We start from the raw sequence: 19,688 nt of genomic DNA, 5'->3' as shown, positions 1-19,688 counted from the left end.
TTTCATGGTCTAAGGAACTGAGCATTGTTAACTCTCCTTGTTATGAAGTTTTGACTTGTGATGATGCATCTCAAAGTGTAACAAACAACTTGGGTCAATTCAATATGATCATTCTTCTAACATCATGCTCTCAAAGTTGTCGGCATCTTTGTTACTCCTAACGTATGCCCATGATCAGGAAATCATAACCATCATGCAACACTCCATTTAATATTCTACACGTGCCTGTGAGTTTTCCTTTGAATCACATATTTAAGAACCATAGTTGTTATAGCATACAATATAAACATTTAATTATAAAGTGGAAATAAATAATACAAATATTACTGCCCCCAGGGCATATTTCCAACATTTGCAACCCGAATGCAATTGTGTGTCCCCCAATGCGACTACAACTGGGTTGTCGATCAGCTGCATGTCCACCACTAGACTTGAAACTGCAAGGGTTGTAAACCGACTGCAACTGCATGCCCCCAGCACAACCGCAACAAAACTGGTAGGTGGTTATCCGCTAGTTGCATGTCCACCAGTAGACATGCAACTACAAGTGCTGCAACCAAACTATAACTGCATAACCCCCAACGCGACTGCATCTAAAGTTGGCGGCCAATTGCATGTGCACCACTAGACATGCAACTGCAAGCGTTGTAACCCGACTACAACTGCATGACCCCAACACAACTACAATGGGGGCTAGTAGGGGAGTTGTTGGTTAGTTGCATGTCCACCACTAGACTTGTAAGTTGTAGCTACAAGTGTTGCAACCCGACTACAACTGCATGGCCCCCAAGGGATGGTTGTCAAGCAGTTTGCATGTCGACCACTAGACTTGCAAGTGCAAGTATTGTAAGTCGACTGCAACTGTATGACCCCCAACATGACTGCAACTGGGGGCGAGAAGGTTTTCCAGCCAGTTGCATGTCCACCTTTTTCTAAATGACAAGGTTTTTTTTAATTATGATCATTTTTTCTTAAAGTTGTGAACATTTTTCAACTCATGTTATTTTTTCAAATTCATGAATATTTTTCAAATCCGCAAATGTATATTGAAATCATGAGCATTTTTCATATTCATGAATGTTTATAAAAATTCACCAACATTTTTAAATTCCTGAACATCTTTTAAAATTCACAAACATTTTAAAAATCCATCATTTTTTATTTCACATTTTCTTTTCAAAATTAACAAAAAAAAAACACAAACCAAACTCCATCGTTTGTCTTGTAAGTCTCCTCTTAGTTTTTCTTGCTATCATTTTTGTTGTTTCTCTTATTGCACACAAACTGCATCAATTGTCTTTTTTTGGGTCTTTTGGAGAGGGTGGCCATAGAAGAAAAACAACTGGCCTAGCATAATTGGCAGATCAGCCCATGATTCTTTTTACAAGTTCTGCTAAAAAACTGAAAAGAGCAAGGTCCAATAGTTGGTGGACCTGCAGTATGGATGGGGGCAGCCGGGAAAGCTTCATCAAAACCACAACCAGAACGCACCGGAAAAAAGATTGGGGTCTTTAGACAACAATTTAATTTTCTAAAAGAAGACCACAATTTACTAATGAAATCACTTAGTTGTGACACTGCAAAGTCTCATTTTGATGAGTCTTAGACAGACCATATCTATGAAGTTGCGACAAAGTGGTTGGTTTGCATCCCACCTTCAATCCATGCTTTTCCTCATTGATTTGATGTCCAACACTATAAGTTTTTAGATTTTCACTGAATGGGTGTTTTCACCACATACTTTTCCTAGGACCCTACCTCCTATTTGTGTCGTCCCTCGTCGATCTAGTGGCCAACACTAAAAGTTTTTACATTTTCATTGAATGAGCGTTTTCACCAAAAACATCACCTTGACAATAAGAGACTTATTGAAGCAGTGTCGTTATTTTCACTTGCTATGAATAATACAATAAGGCTCAAAAACTTTTACATGCTTTGGTAATAATACCCCCCAAAAGGTCTACAAGTTCACTATATTCCAGTATTCTATCTAATTCTAACCCGTGCACTTCCACATGTTGATAGAGCAAAGAGACCTTAAATTCAAAACGCGAGGGCTCATGTGGTCGTGTGACGAAGCATACTTCAGAGGATAGTGACACCGAGAAGTTGCATCTCATCATTTTGAAGATTGTATTGTAGCTCTTTATTCCTTTCCATTCTATGTTCTCAAATACTTATACAGCTTCATGGTTATTACGGAAATTCATAATGAGACTTATTGAAGCAGTGTTTTTTTTTGCATGCTATGAATAGCAGAATATTGGAAAATTTCACATGTTTTAGAAATAATATCCCAAAAAGTGCTACAAATTTTCACTATATTTCAATTTTGTGTATAATGCTCGCCCACGCACGTGCACATGCTGATGACTAGTGTATCAATATGGTACAGAGCCAAGAGATTTCAAGTCAAGACCCTGATTTTCCATTAAAAAATAAGTTCAAGACCCTATCAATATATTATTAAATAAAAATAGTTGTACACTACACTGATCACACGTCTAAGGCATGGAACAACTTAGACATGAGGAAGAATTTTGAATTACATTGCTCGCACTTCTCCATCAGATGTGATCCCTAGTGTGCTCGGGTTATAACCGTCCTCCTAACCATACAACCATTTAGTTTTGTTCTCCACTTGATATTCTAATCATCCATAGAATGTGACGCTACGTCTTATCTTCACGGGAATATTATCACATGGTTATGTTTTATAATCCCGAATATGGCACATCTGATAAAGTGACAATGGGATTCCGTTGTATTCTTTTTGGTCATATAAAAATGTAGCGCATTGTAATCCAACAAACGGAATTCATTCATCTTTTGCCGATGAGGAAAACCTTTCCGATATTCCTGATATAGCCTTTCCCCCCATTCGAGATTCCACACATTACTCCATGCCGTATCTATTCTTTTCGTTAGAGAGAAAAGGTAATGCGCGCACTTTCGGATTTTAGTATCAACAAACATAATGTCTGATGCCAAAAACACTGTTCCTCTAGCTAGACGGCGTGTGACCATATCTACAGTTTGTCTTTGTTCCACATCTTTTTTGTGGCCAGGAATTAACGCACCTCTTATCCTATATGCTTGTGAGGACCACGGGTGAAATCTTAGCATACATTTCAATCATTCTTGACGAGTCAATTCTGAGCACATTTCAATCATTGTTAGTACGCTGCAGCCACTCGTTGGAGTATGTTTAATAGTATAGCCAGCTGCTGGCTATACAAACTGCTGGCTATACGAACGTGCCATATCATCAGCAGTTAGCATTATTAGGGGGTGTTTGGTTCCAGAGACTTTTTTGTGTTGGGACTAGAAAAAGTACCTAGCAAACTAAGGAGGGTGGGACTTTTTGCTAAAAGTCTTTAGAAGCACCTCCTTGAGAGTCTTTTTTAAAAAGTCCTAGGACTAGAAAAAGTCCTAGGATTAGAGAACCAAACACCACCTTAATTGGTTATTATACAATAGAGTGGGTTATGAGGTTGGTTATACGTTTACACTTTTTTTTACTTTCTCTCTATCTCTTTTCTCTTATTAAATGCTTTTGCTTAGCAGTATGCATAGAGCCTGGCTCTTGCATAAGAGCTCACTCCTTCATATTTTCCTTATCGCTCTCCTCCACAGCAGTGGCGGAGCTACAAAAAAAAAGTTGGGCGGGCCAGAGAATACAAATGTTTTCAAATTCTGAACCATGTATATATTTAATCTACCAAAGCATACCAAACAGCGCTACCAAATTGGCAGTAAACTATAATTGACTGCACTGTTAGACAGTAAACAACAACACTACTTTTGTTGTGAACTTGTAAACTGTAAAAGTGACATCTGTTGTGAACTTGTAAAGTGTAAAGAACTGATCTTCAATGGATTAATTATGCTTATTGGGGTCGAATTTAGGGGATTAACGAACAATGGCTTATGTTGAATTTAGGGGAATAAAATTGAGAATCATTCAAATCGATTTACCTTGCAGGGATTCACATCAGTAGTGATTTTGATGAATTCAGAGAAGCTGGCTTTTTTTAGAATCATTCTTATGGATTGAGAGAAAAAGCTAGCTAGTTGGGTGCCTGGGTCGGATGGGTCGGCTGAGTAGATGTGTGCCGGTTGGCCGTCCGTCCGTGGGACACTGACGTGTGCGGTGCTCCGGTGGCCGGCGGTTGATGTCTGCTTCCTACTGCGCTATGAGGTGGCTGTCACGGTCGAACCCTGAGCCTGCATCGCTGTGAATCGTATGTGTACGAGTCTGCTGTGTGCCTTCTCTGTATGCTGTCCGTCAGCGCTGTGGGCTGCAGTAGTATATAATTTGTTTTTTGCTCCATACCTGGGCGGGCCACGGCCCAATCGGCCTTGCCGAATCTCCGCCAATGCTCCACAGATGCAAAAGTGCCATATAAGCGGACTTATATTATAGCCCACTATTGTATTTGTTCTTAGGAGTTTAACTACCATAAGCACTCTTCAACACTAGATAGGAAGTGCGGCTTGCCGCACCTGCACTAATAGAAAAGAGGGCTTTGATCCAAGCCGGGTAAGTCCATTAGTCCCGGTTCAGTCCAGAACCGGGACCAATGGGTGCATTTATCCCGGTTCGTGCGACTAAGGCATTAGTCCCGGTTCACCTGGACCCTTTAGTCCTGGTTCGTGGTTCGTGCCACGAACCGGGACTAAAGGGTGCGATGCCCATTGGTCCCGGTTGGTGCCACCAACCGGGACTAATGGGCTTTGAGGCATTAGTACCGGTTCATGGCACAAACCGGTACTAAAGGTCGCATTTTCAAACTCCTCCCCCCCCCCCGGACCGCCTTTTCAGTTTTAGAAAAAACAAAAGAAAATGATGAAAATGTCAAAAAAAATAAAATAAAATAAGTTTCCCATGTGATATGTGGTCTAGTTGTTGGGAAAATTTACAAATATGAATTTCGACTTTATTTACAAAATCTCTCTGGAATTTGTAAAATGGGCATAACTTTTGCATATGAACTCGGATTAAAAAGTTTTTATATGAAAAATCAACTACTCGAAAAGTTACATCCGATGGAGGCGGCCTATGGCCTGTTTGCAAATTTGTAGAATCCTCAAATTCCAAAAAGAAAAAAAAGTTATGCTCAAATTTCAGTTTTTTTAAATTTTTATTAAATCTGATCAAACTATGGTCAAACTACTTATTCAAGAAGTATTAGTGTTACTAAATAATTATTCAAGAATATTAGTGTTATTAAATAATTATTTCAGTTTTTTTGAATTTTGGTCAAATCTGGTCAAACTGTGGTCAAACAATGGTCAAACTACTTATTCAAAAAATATTAGTGTTACTAAAAAATTATTGTTTTTTAGAACAATAGTTTCAAACTCAAACAGTGAAATGTATGACTTGATGCTCAAGCTAAACTCCTGAGGGTTTAATAGGATTGACATCTTACTATTGTCAGGAAAACAACGAGTGCTGACTTGAAAACGAGGGAGAATAGAACCCGGAAGTTAAGCGTGCTCAGGCTGAGGGAGTGGGAGGATGGGTGACCATCCGGGAAGTTAGATGATTTGGAATGATGAGGAGTTGATTAGAGATTAAATTGAGCAGGGGGTGATTAGAGATTAGAGGTTAAAATAATTCAGAAATTTAAAAATAAAAAAATTTCAAAAAAAAATCAGAAAATTTCCTTTAGTACCGGTTGGTGTTACCAACCGGAACTAAAGGTGGACCAGGCACGTGGAGGGCCTACAGGCTACAGTCATATCCAATATGATAATAAAATCATTAGAGCATTGCAAATACAAAAAAAAAAGCATGATGTTGGTTCGGTACTGTGCCATACACCAAATCATTATCTATGAACTGACCCAAAAAGATAGGATGCACGACCTAACGCACCCCACTTAGTCTTGTCTTAACAAAGAAACTGACTTATTTTCCAAGCGCATAAACAACGTATTAACCATTGCGAAGGAAATTTAGAGCGATTGCTCAAAATGGATCAGTCCTTGGTACAAGTTTGTCCAGTACAAAAGAGTTATCCAGGCACTGTGGAAGGATAAGGCGATCAAATATACCAAAAGCATGGCACCATTAGATCTGGAAGTTCACAACAAATGGGGAAATATGCACTATGTTCCAAAAGTAAGCCAAGCCGATGAATCGGGGCCAAGTAGATACAATAGTTGGTTTGTTAGATAACCAAAGCGAGCCAGAAGAGTTATCCAGGCACTGTGGAAGGATAAGGCGATCAAATATACCAAAAGCATGGCACCATTAGATCTGGAAGTTCACAACAAATGGGGAAATATGAACTATGTTCCAAAAGTAAGCCAAGCCGATGAATTGGCGCCAAGTAGATACAATAGTTGGTTTGTTAGATAACCAAAGCGAGCCAGATCAGCGGTGCGACATAAGTCCAACCAAACACTCACAAAGAACCTAGTAACCAACCTTGTCAACGGGAACATTTGCATGTATGATGACGACCTAGTAACCAACCTTGTCAAAGCAGGTAGATAGCAAGCAACAGTTTGCCCCTTTTAGCCTTGAACGCAAGGACACATATCTGACGTTCTCCAATCCATGATGTCTTCACAAAGTCTGACCAATTATTGTTATCCCTTCATAGGTTGGACATGCTCCTTGGCGCACCCACATGCAAGCTTAGTCCACATGATCATCATGTTCAGAAGCTCTGTAAGGAAGCAAGATTAATTCTCTGTGAAATGGACATGTTCTCATGTTCCATCTATTATAGTTATTTAAGGAAATCCTAGGAATAACAGATGGACATGGCTAATTTAATAAACAACAATGAACAATGGATTTTTGAACAAAGTATAGCAGTAAGTACGGAACAATGAACTTAATTGAAAAAATAAAGTGAAGGTGCTAAGAAAGAACACTAACATCACAGTAATCAAAAACTGATTGAGCTGAACATAATTTGTTAACTGAAAAACTGTAAAAGGCATGCCTGATCCCACTATCTTAAACATCTAAAAACAACAACATAGACACCAAAGATAAAAAAAAAACTGGAAATGCATCATTCTTACTATCCATTCTCGCTACATCCCTATAGAAAATGAAGAAAAGAAAGCCTCTTAGGGCAATATGAATATACTTGGGCACGACACACTATTAGAGAGAAAAAAATCACGAAAGATTATTGGTCTTATAAAGCAATTCCATAACAGGATGATCGGCACCTTCTTTACCAGTAGATTTTCAAGATTTATATTTCTCAAGCATTTCGCTTGCAAAGTAAAAGAGTGCCACTGTAAAAGTTCAGATTGCGGACAACCCGATATAGATGCCACCTTGCACCGGTATTAAAATAGAAGCAACAAGGATGCAGAAACTGCAAGACAGGCCCGTAACTGACACTCTAAATAGAACACCACCAAATTACATATTAGAAAAATGGACACTGAAATGAGCAAAAGAGAGGAAATTCAATGGAAGTGATCTGTACTGAATGTAAAATGGGCATTGGCATGAGGTGGTAGGGGAAAATACATATTATTCTTCGAATTCACATATGATAGAATAGTGAATAATATGCAACTTAATGTCCTTTTGTGAAGTTCCTACATACATTATTTAAATAGCGGCTTTACATGCCAAAGAGCAGCGAACATGGCAAAGGATTTTATTTTTATAAAGAAAGGGGTTACCCCCCGCTCCATTTTATTTATGAAGCAGACAGAAACGACGAGCCAAATCCAGGCAACAGCCCTTACAAACTTAAAACACCACCTGCACAAGCAGCAACACACAACAGTCTTGCCGAACCTAACCCTCACCCACCTACTTAGCATGAAGAAAAAGTTCATACTGCCGCATCAGAGTTCAGGCAAAGGTGTGTGTGTGTGTGTGTGTGTGTGTGTGTGTGTATTAGACACCACAATGCTGAGACGAAAGCGAAATAAGAAGTTTTCTTTCCTGGCGGAAAAATCTATCTAAACAACTTGCAAATGAAGGTGCTTCTGATAGTATTTCAATGGACAAAATCACATGTGAAGGAATACCACAACGGCAGGCAGTCATTCAGTTGGTTCGGATACGGTTTACCTCCGAAGGGGCTACCACCACCACCAAAGAATGACTGGATGATGTCGAACAGATCTTAATTCCAGAGTGGTTTTATACTTTATCAATATAGAGAGGTCGAGGCTAGATGCAAAATTAGTGAATGCTTCAGATCATCAAAAACCGGAGTGGAACAAACATTATCACTTACAATGGTAAATCCATTTTGCATAGGAGGACCAGTATGGTCACACACCCACACTTCTCGAATTTTGAAGACTAAGTTATCAAAGAAGCCGATGTTGACAAAAACTGAACCTACACAAATATGTACATAAGCAGGACCATGATTAGCAGCCATAAAGCAGGTTAGATGTCAAAAGATAACAACTAAGGAAGCAAACAAAGTATAGAGACGGTACAGTATAGTTGCACTAAAAATTATTAACCCGGGCTAACTATTTAAGAAAGACTATTTTATGCAGGGGACAATAGGCTGATTTAATTAGTTGCTGCCACTGCACGATGATTAGACAACATGGGTTTATCTGGGATGGCAAACCACCAGTTACAACGAGAGAAGGGGCTTGAAATTAACTCAAATACCATGCTTCAGAGACATGAATTCTTCAATCTGCCGTAACTACCTTGGAGTTTACATGAGCGACCGCCTCACGGGTACATGGCATCCAACTATCAAGGCTAATCTCAAAATATCTTAGAACACCGGCGTTATTTCCCTTGGTTCACCCATTCCTGCAATATCCAGGGAAACAACACAAATTTGCCCTTAGTTCATACAACATGCAACTTGCTCTCACACTGAAACCATAATAAGATTTTGTCAGCAATATCCACTGGTTTCATATGTTCTTTATTCTTATTACTTTTAGCCTCAAATTACCTCCTGACGGGCAAATGTCTGAACTTGCACTCAAATATTTCAGCATCCAAAGCAATAAGGTTGGGATCAATAAGAGTATTATCATTACAAAGCAACAATTTCTGAACTTACAGTTAGACAAAAGTAATATATGGGAAGCAACCGTATGCAATGCAGCAACCATAATCAGGGCAAGCAGTACAATTAAACGACTATCATCATTGTCCATTGGAGATCTTTATAAGCCAAATTAAATGAAAGGAAAATATTAGGACCGACACAGTTTGTCATGGCTGAAACTATATGAAAAATCAGCAATAAAACTTCCACTTTCCATGTTTATCCAAATTTTAGTTTAAGAACCAGATTCTCATTTTTCTACACTTGCCCATAGATATCCAATGAAGAGTAAACGACACGGGAGTGCATACGGTGGGAGCAGGTTTGTCGGTCTTTGTTTTAAGCAAATAGTATGATAGTAAGGAGATCACAATCTTAATGCACTAAAATGAATAAAATGTATAAACATATATTATAACCCTACATACCGGCAAGACTATTTAAAGTTTGTGAACGGGAGAAGGCTCAAAGATAACTTACATAATTAATTTGGAAAGGCATAAACCCTTGTTGTTTATAATGATGACTCTGGAATCTGTACCATCATATATTCGATACTGAGAATGCCTTAACAATATATTCAGATCTAAACTTATATATCCTTCCATGAAAAGGGTGATAATCCGTCTAAGTGGATAGAGAAAAACCCTATGCATATTATGAAATAACATATATCAGCGAGTCTGACACTTCAAACCATTATCGGCAAATCACGTCAATTAATTCAGACCGGAGGGAGTAGTAAAACTTTGGCATTGTGGCAGCGGAACTAAATGATACAATAAACGCATATGCATATATGAAACATAATCCCAGTCCATTGTTCAAATATATGAAATCTACTTATAATCTTGAGAGGCTATTGGAACCCACATCTCGTCTACCAAGTCATACATAGGACTACCATTAGCAAATTGGAGAGAGAGACTTGAGATCATGTAACTAACCGTGAGGATGACGACGATAACGGGGCAACATCCCTTTCTTTTGTTGTCAGGCTGGAGATCATGTAACCAACATTAGCAAATCATACTTGAGATCATGTCAAACTTTCAGTCATAAAACATTTTTATTGTTAGGTTTTGAGTATCACAATAGGCTAATAATCACAGCAAGGTACTACATGACTTTCTTTGACAATAAATTGCCCCATTCCTAATGCATATTCTCATCTTAGATAGGATCATATCATTTAGTAGCGCATAACACAAGATAACAAACCAAGGTAAATAAATTTCCTTCTCAAGATATTAAGATTAAAGCATAACTGAATTTAGATATCCTACTATGGATCATATAAGATTTAACAAAAGGCTTGCCAGTGCTTCAATTTTTTTAGTTTTTAATAGAGTTAAAAATACATAGAAACAAAGATTTGACTGGATGCTACAGTAAAAGTTGATGCGATGAAGAGATGGTAAAAGCTCCAGGTTAAGAAAATCAGGAAAATGCTTCATCTTAATTACTTTGTTCGCCAGACTTGGCTGCAAAGCATACGTGCTAGAGCAAATTTTCTTGATAATCATTATATAGAAATAGTGGCTTAGCACACCACTAAATTGTTGTTTTAGAGAGTAATTACCCATGTCGAGAACCTATCTGTGAACTAATATGAGAACAAAGAACATGGATATATATATATATATATATATATATATATATATATATATATATAGCTACTAATACTCATGATCACCAAGATCTGTACATGCAAACCACATTAGGCAGCACCAGTCGTAAGAAATTATAGCAAGAACACAATCTGCAATTCCGCATCAAGATGGTATAGCTTGCAATAAACTCCCAAATGACTGGTTTATGGAAAAGATTAAACGACACCAGGTTTACATTATCAAGATACATGAACTAATGATCAGGGAGAAATGGCATGCATTTCAAATAAATAAATTCAATTTCCACCGTTGTCTTTGATAGAATTTGAGCAAATCATAGTGTAAGAATTTTAAAAGCAAGATGAACTGATCAATCAACGGAACAGGACATACCTTGTTTACCGGTGGCGCCATGGACCCAAAAGCTTGTGCGCTTGTCACCGGAGTAGCGGAGAAAAGCTTCCTCCGTGTGAGTGAATCCATCACGCGTCGAGACACCACGCCGTCATGAAAATAAGACGACAATGCTGCATCAAATTGATAGATACACATTAGATCAGCAAGATGGGTACGTTGAGCACCTGGGAGAAGGGAGAGAAGGAGCACAACAACGACACAAACTCAGTAATAACAGGGAAAGCAACGCAGGTGGGGAAGTACTGGTCTGGCCGCTGCTCACCTAGGCTCGGAGTCATTGACACTGTCGTTGGGACAGTAAGGTGGGGATTGATTACAGTCCTCGTCCTGGCATCCTCTTCCTTTGTGGGGCTAGCAATGAATCTAAAGAGAGAAAAAAGAGCATTCCTTGTCAATTCTGTAGCTAAATTCCTTGTCATTTCTGACTATATTCTGAGTATGCAAATCAAGTTTCAGGGTGCATAAATTTTAGAAGCAATGGACCAACTAAACACGTGTAGCTGAATTTTACTATAGATAGTTAGCTATCTTGTTATCGACAACGCTCATATTCAGACGCTCTCTGGCTGTTATCGACAATGTTGAAGAGCGGCTTGCCGCTTGTTACCTGTTCCAGGTATGTTTAAACAGCAGTAACAACACAACCGATGATGGGCAATAGCAGCACAAACATAATCTGAAGCAAGATTAATCTGGTTGTCTTTTTCTAACTAATTAAGAACTGCTGCCATTTAAGCTGCCCATGCATGGTTACATTTCAATCAACAGAGACTGGCAATGAAATAAATAAATGACTATACTGGCAGAGGTAGCTCGTAATTAAAAGGAAACTGCAAGTAAAGGAAGTACCTGGAGAAATAGGAGCCTCGAGATCTTCATTTATTAATTGCTTCCTCCGAATCTCTATCAATCATCTACTTCCTCTGGATGGATAGACGAAAATGACAGCAAAGTTCACTCTGGAAGAACAGAGTACAAAACAAATATAGTCAACAATCTAAGGTACCACCGATACTAAACATCATAGCAATAAACACCATATAGAAACATGGCCCTTTATTAGAAATAGTGCATGTGTGACCTATGACTGAAACTACAATAAGGATAAAGCACATACATAAACCATGTAATAAACTGGGTGTTCACCATACAGTTTCCTATAAGGCACTCCCTTTGTCCCATAATATAGAATGTTATTACATCTAGTGTACTCATATATTGGATGTAGTAACATCTTATATAATTATGGCACGGAGGGAGTAATAGTGTAGGTTGTTTTTCTAAATCTTTCATACCATTTATTAGAAGCAATAGTGCAAACTCATTCTCTAAATCTGTAGCTTTCATCACATCTTCACAAATTTCTTGGAACCATTTTTTTTCTGTAGCACCCAATCAAATGTTGATCCTTATTTGTATATGCTTATCCATATCAGAAAGTCTACATTCAACTAATTCAGTTAGGCTCCAATCTAAACCATCACAGGTCATGGATAACAACATGCATATAAACCCTAATCTTTTGTGAATCTTCCCAAAGTATATTCATTTACTGAGGTAGCCACCTTTTGTGAATCTCCATAAGGAATCATGCACAGTTAAAAAAGCGAAGTGGGGAAATCTTACAAAAAGGATCAACAATAACCTTTCCCTCTACCATGAATGCCTTCTCCAGCATATGCAAGTTTCCTCTTAAGTAAATACTCACAGACATCAAGCCTTCAATACAAGAACCAGAATCAACCCAAAATCAAATGTGTTGCACCTTTTAAGATACCTGATTATCATGGCTGGGAAGGATCTTGGCTATCCATGGTGGTGCTAATGTGTAATGATGAATATCATAATTTGTAATGGGCGGCATCTCTTTGACGTTACTAAGCATACCTGCAAAGGGTGGATTTGCTCAGCATAGAACATTGTCATGATTTAAGCTTGCAGTTCACTAAATGTGCACTTGTGCGTGACAGCAAACCATATTAAATCAAGCATAACTATATTTTCTGGGGAATTTACTCAATTTACTCATATCTTGAGTAGGCAAGTTTCATGACCAGGTAATACATTGTACAGGTAAGTTATGTTGACTGCATGCTAAATGTTAGAAAAAAAAAAGAACCGTTGAGTACACAAAAGGGCATAAAATGGAATTAACCATCTCCTACAACCTGCTTGGATTTTTATCGAACAACTTGTAGGCATACACAAAAAGGATCTGCACAAACAAAGATAAGAAATTCTTGTGGTTAAATCAAATAAGAGGAGGGCATGAATGAGGGGCAGGTTAATCAGGAGGAAGAGAGAGTGTGGATACTTGCAAGAAAGGGATGGGGAGATTGGAAGGGGCGTGGAGGTGAATAGTTTGGGGGTGCATAAGCAGAGCCCAGACGGTCGCCGCGCTCAACGCAGTGGACGGGGCAGAGATGGCAGGGCTTCTCCTTCGTCTTCTCATCTTGCTCCCGTCTCCTTTTTCGGCAGAGATGGCAAAGACGAGCGTGCTGGAGAGGAGGTAGGGGTTGGCCGTCCTTGATCCTCTGGCCACTCTCCATGGCTGCGGCCCACTCCCGGGAGAGAAGGAGCGCACGCGGGGCAGGTGCGTGGTGGTGGAGAAGCAGGCCGAGGTGGACCGGCCGCGAATGCGCCGCCGTGGTCACTGGGACCTCTCTGCTACACCTCCTGCAGATTCGGGCACCATGGTTGGGGGCTAGGGTTTCGGGCGCAGGGAGGGAAGAAGGGCTGCGGAGATTGGGCGCGGGCTAGGAGGTGGAAGGAGGAGGAGGGCGCGGTGGCGATGGACAACGGCGACGACGCAGAGGAGAGGAGGAGGACAGGCGGCAGCGGCGCGGAGGAGAGGATGGAGCGGGGCGCGTGCGCGCGTGATGCGGGGGAGGATGACGGGCGGCAGCGGCGCAAAGGAGAGAGGAGCGGGGTGCGCGTGTGCGGTAGGTGGCGGCTAGGTTTTGACATGATGCGTTTTATACCACTAGTAGAAAAAGGTCAAATGTGAAGCATATTAGTGCGGGTTTGAATTTGAGCCGGCATTAATGTGACTATTAATGTCGGTTCCGACGGTTAAGCGGTCGGCCATCATTAGTACCGATTCATGGGCAACCTTTAGCACCGGTTCATGCCACGAACCGGTACTAATGAGGCCAGTGCGACTGTGGTCAGGCTGGGGCCCATGAAGACCTTTAGTACCGGTTCATGGCATGAAAGAAACCGCAGATTAGTTTCAACTCGATGGATTCTAGCTAAGTCATCAAGTATATGTCATATCCATATTATATATACTTGATCACCTAATTTTGTTCATGAATCCAGTCAAACTAATCCGCGGTACATTCACCTAATGATTTAACAACTCATTATAATGTAAAACAATCACTAAATTAAATTGAAAACAGAAAATTAAAGTAAAAACAAAAAATAAAAACCAAAACACACCCAAACATTTAGTACTGGTTGGTGTTACCAACCGGTACTAATGTCCTACGCGCCCACGGAACTGGCTCGTGCCACGTGGTTGCCCTTTAGCACCGGTTCATGCTGAACCGGTACTAAAGGGGGGGCTTTAGTGCCCATCCTTTAGTGCCGGTTACCGAACCGGCACTAAATGGCCTTACAAACCGGTGCTATTGCCCGGTTCTACACTAGTGTACGCCTGCGTGTGAAAATACAAGAATGCCCTTGGTGGGGCACGCGATTTACAGGCGGTGGCATGCCCAGCCTCGATCCGACGGCCCATATCGTTTCGTCTGAGATGTCTGAGATCCAACGGTCCAGATCGCTCCATCTAGAGATCCGACGGCCTGGATCATTTTGGACAACTAATCCGACGGTCTAGAATCCAAACGAAGGGGAGAGCTCCATTTTGCTTCAGACTCTAACAAGGGGATTTTGCACACGCACGCAAGCACGTATAGTAGGTCGCTAACCACAGTGGCGATTCTACCAGCGGGACTTCCATAGGCTTAAGCCTATCCTTCAAAAACCCTATTTCAGCTAAACATATCACTTGACAATGCATTTGCTAATCAGCTAAACGCGCATTTTTCAAGGTTAATAACAGCACCGCCAGCAGCTAAAGGTCTTGCGCGGATGTCTCGCTCTCACCCAACTCTTCGTGCGTGATCTGGGAGAATTGACGTGCTGGGCCACGCGCCCACGCACATGCTTGCATGCAAACATGCGCGCTTCAATGCCGTCGCTGTGCACCTTTGAAGGAGCTGCACGTGCATGCTAGCAGTAGCTGACCCTGCCAGCAAGACGCATGGATATCTCGTCATGTCCACTGAGACCACATGCACGAAGCATGCATGCACTGTGCGCCATCAAGTGGCGACCGCGACGGCTCGTGTGCTCGGGCCGGCCCCTAGCCACAGCTGTCGGCGAGTGGGCTAGCCGCACATCCTGGGGTTCGGAAGAACTCTCGAAACGAAACAGGCTTTGGTTCCGTTATATATATAAAGCAACAATTGAACAGAATGCACAGCCGAATAATACAAGATGGTCAGATGATCCTCGTACAATGCCGTTTCTAAAAAAGTCAGATCACGCAAGACGCATACGACTACACTACCGAAAGAAAATACAGGAAGGACAGGATACAACACAACGCTAAGTCCTAAACACCTAAGCTCCATGACAACTGCAGTTCCAACAGACATGTTAACCGTCACATCCCTTTGCTCATGTCTCTCAGAAGAGCCGCATTGGTTGGAAGCATCTCTTCTGGAGATATACATACTGTAATCATCTTCCGTAATAAAGATCATGGCTACTATTCATTCATTTTGTCTCTTAACATGTTTTATTCGGTTCGTGGCAACACACAACTCTGTTGTGCATCAAATCAACTTGAAAGTTGAGTTACTGCAATAGTGTAGTTTCAGATGTCGATCTCGTCAAGATTTCGGCTGAAAAATTTCGGCAATTGTGAGGAAAGTGGAGACGTGATGAATTGCAAAGAAATGAGAAGCTAAATATCTTGCAAATAAAGTCATGTGATAATCTCGGTGATTTATTCACAAAGTCTTTATCAATTTCTTCATTCCAGAAATATGTTACTGGAATTAGTATGAGGTGACTTTGTTATTTGCAAGGTTCAGGGGGAGTGTACTCCTAAATGATAGCCTGTTCGAGATCTCCAGATCTTTGATATAGCACTCTTTTTCTTTATGAGTTTTTCCTATATGGTTTCTCATAGAAGGTTTTTAATGAGGCAATAGTAATACAAGCATTATGATATGCCATTTTCTCCTTAGGAGTATTTTCCCATAGGGGTATTTGAAAGGAGTTTTTCATGACATACTATGTATATATCCTCATATTTTCCCCATAAGGTTTTTGGAGGATTATTTATCAAGATGATGATTCTACATTATCAAAGAGGAGATTAGGGGAGTGTTAGAAATTAATTAAGTGTAATTAATTAAGAGAATCCCCTCTTTGTAACCGACGGACATGCTAACCATCATATCCCTTTGCTCGTGTCTGTGAGATGAGTCGCATCGGTTTAAAGCATCTCTTCTGGAGATATATAAACTCTAATCATCTTCAGTAATAAAGGTCGTGGTTATTGTTCATTCATTTTGTCTCTTAGCAGTAGCAACCATTTCCGGTCCAATGCCGACGTACGGATATGCGCAGAGTGGCACAAGCGCGCATACGTGCTGGTACTACGCAGCTAGATCGTACGTGTAACGTGTGTGCATGCGTCGTACGCGTACATGCATCTATCGATAATGCTCGTGCTCGGGAAAGCCGAGATGGCCGTGGCGGCTCACCGGACATTTGTTGGTCCAAAGCTCCCGGTGAGGAGAAGGGACAGTGCCGATCAAGGGCGGATCCATTGTGGGGGTTATGGGGCATGGCCCCCACAAACATTTTGCATTGTTTTTTTTTACTAGTGAATGCTTATAATATATTTTCTCCGTCCTACAATAGTTGTATTAGGCCTTTCTAAAGTCAAATGGTATAAACTTTGACCAAGTTTTCGGAAAAAATGTGAAAATTTCGAATACTAAATCTTTATTATTAGATTCATTACTAAATATATTTTCATATGATGTATATTTGGTACTCCCTCCATTCACAATCACTCTCTCCCTTTTTTATACAACACCGCTTCATATTTTTATTTCTAACTTTGATCATTAATTTTATCAACAAAATATGAGTTATACACCACCAAAAATATACCATTGGATGCATATTTCAAATAACTTTTCGATGATATGTTTCTCATGACATATAACCAATATTTTGTTGACCAAAAGTATAAGTCAAAGTTTGACACGAAAAACAGAGTGACCTTGTATACAAAAACCGAGGAAGTATAACATGTTTGAGATTTTCAATATGGACTAATTACAAACTGAAATTAGTGAACAGTCACACTAAAACATGTTTATATACATCCGATTTTAAATAAGTTAGAACATCTTATATTTTTGAATGGATGGAATATTATAGAAATAGATAAATTTATCTGGAAACTTGGTCAAACTTTACGACGTTTGACTTCCACGAAAATCATAGTGGACTATATTATATGGGACAAAGGGGGTATTAAATTAATTTGGTACGGCCTAAATAGTTCAGTACTAAAACCCACAGAAATAGAAGACTAGGTTCCATCCGAATAACTCTCTAGTCCCCGTAAATACTATATTCCACATCTAAACAAATGGCGGCACTTTCATTGAAAAAATTATGAAGTTGTTTCTCCGCCTCAGGTGAGCTTTCTGTTAGACTAAGAGGGCCATTGCCCCCAACTATAAACAATTTTCTGGAGAACTTTTTTGTTGGAGGGCCTAGATGAGGAAATTTAAGCTTTTGACCCTTAAACAGTGACATTCTACCTTGCCCCCACGACATATTTTGTCTAGCTTCGCCACCGGTGCCGATGCCCGATGGTGTGTTCAGGGGGAGTCTTGTGGCTCCGGTCATCGCCAGATCTTTCATGGTGGCGATGATGGGCAACGGGGCAGAGCCGCAGGCAAGGAAGATAGACCTGTACACACACCACTACATGCTAGACATGTACAACGGGGCGGAGCCCATGCAAGCAAGCTTGTCTCCTAACCACACGATAGAAGAAAAAACATGCACTAGAAAGACTATTCCTCCAAGAAGCCGTGGAGGTGAAAGCAAGTGACCGAAGTTGGTGCTAAGAGATGTAAGTATGTGCTAAGATAAACCTGCACTAGAAAGACTATATAAGAAAAAGCCCCCCCCCCTCCCTTTGTATTACAAAGCAACCGCCGATACATTCAATGATAGATGCTGTGCCACGGCACAAACAAGCCCAAAGAAAAAAAGAAAAAAAAAGAGAAACAAATGCCAACAACGGCAGATCAATGAAATGAAGATGACCGGCGACCGCTGCACCCTCCGAAGAAGTACCACCATGTTCCCAGCACTCCGGAGCGCTGTGTACCAAGCAACACCTTCAAGAAGGAGACGGCGACGACGCCGCTATTGTCCGGACTAGTCCTAGGGTTTCCCCCAGTACGCGGGGGCAGTGGGGGGAGGGGTGTACCCGACGCCCTTCAGGAAGGTCCGGCGGCACCCACAGGCGTCGCCGCGTCGGGGCCGGACGAGCCGCCGGAGATTTCTCCCAACCCAAACCCCCACCACCACCCCAGACGAATCATAGTGCACCACCCATCACGCCGCCCACCAACATGTCCCACCATGGTCACCGAATCAACTTCGTCGTCTCCCTGGGGTCACCGACACGAGACCTGGAGGACGGGAGAAGAGATAGTGCCCTCGGGGGCATCCGCAACGTCACCGATGTGAGGGGACAACCACTACCGCCACCGCGGAGCCGACCGGACCCACGAACAAGGGGCCTGTCAGGCGCCGAGGCCCGGCCGGACCCAAAAGGGTCCGGACAGCCCCTGCCGTCACGCTGTAGCTCGCCGGCCGACGAAGCCGCCACCGCCCGCAGACAACCACCACTTCGCCACCAACGAGGGAGCAGCGTCGCCGCGCCCCAAGTCGTCGGCCTGCCCTAGCCCAGATGGAGCCCGAAAGGGCCCAGATCTGGGTCGCGCGGGCGCCGCCGGCCACCTGCACCGCCATGCCGCCCCGCAGCCAATGGCCGCGCCGCCGCACCAAGGACCACGAAGCTCGTCGGAATCCCGCCGCCGAGCCACACCGCAGCCGGCCGAGCTGCACCGCCGCCACCGCGAGGCTACCGCGCCTCCCATGAGCGTGCGGGGAAAGGACGGCCCGCCGCCGCCAGCGTCGCGCAGGCAAGGCCCGGCGGACCCAGCCGATGGCGGTGGGGAGGGAGATGGACGGGGATGGGGCCGGAGGAGAGGTAGCGGTAGGGGCCCGCCCGTCGCCCGCGGGGGGGGGGGGGGGGGGTGAGCGGGTGGACAAGGACGTGGGGAAGGGGGGGAGAGGGAGGTGGGGCGCGCGCGGCCGGCAGCCGGCGGCGGCGGAGGGGCGTGGGTAGGAACCCTAGTCGCGGGAGCTCAGGGAGCGGGAGGAGCGGGCCCTTTTCACTAAAAAGACTATTTAGGCTGGCTAGTAGGAAGCGGGCAAAAGACTATTTCGAAAGTACTAGCTAGTATCCAAATGAATATAAATGAAATAAGCATTGAAGTAGTACCGCACT

General features: G+C 42.1%; 1 long non-coding RNA gene across 9 annotated transcripts; it reads right to left on the bottom strand.

Annotated features, from left to right (window-relative positions):
* Positions 1–5,955: 5,955 nt before the first annotated feature.
* Positions 5,956–14,003, bottom strand: LOC125545879 (uncharacterized). Of its 9 annotated transcripts, none has more exons than XR_015598905.1 (10): positions 13,225–14,003; positions 12,834–12,943; positions 11,906–12,015; positions 11,319–11,419; positions 11,033–11,166; positions 9,974–10,024; positions 9,507–9,674; positions 8,671–8,779; positions 8,235–8,341; positions 5,956–6,683 (listed from the first exon to the last, which is right to left on the bottom strand). It is a non-coding gene; the product is annotated as an uncharacterized LOC125545879 (long non-coding RNA). The 9 variants fall into 9 exon arrangements; XR_015598908.1 differs by having other exon boundaries at positions 9,507–9,561; XR_015598902.1 differs by lacking the exon at positions 9,507–9,674.
* Positions 14,004–19,688: the final 5,685 nt, after the last annotated feature.

This window comes from Triticum urartu, chromosome 3A, assembly GCF_056163025.1.
Source record: "Triticum urartu cultivar PI428250 chromosome 3A, HENAU_Tu73, whole genome shotgun sequence".
Taxonomy (NCBI): Eukaryota; Viridiplantae; Streptophyta; class Magnoliopsida; order Poales; family Poaceae; genus Triticum; species Triticum urartu.
The sequence above is the reverse complement of the archived record's forward strand: the minus strand, read 5'-3'. Positions and strand labels throughout refer to the sequence as shown.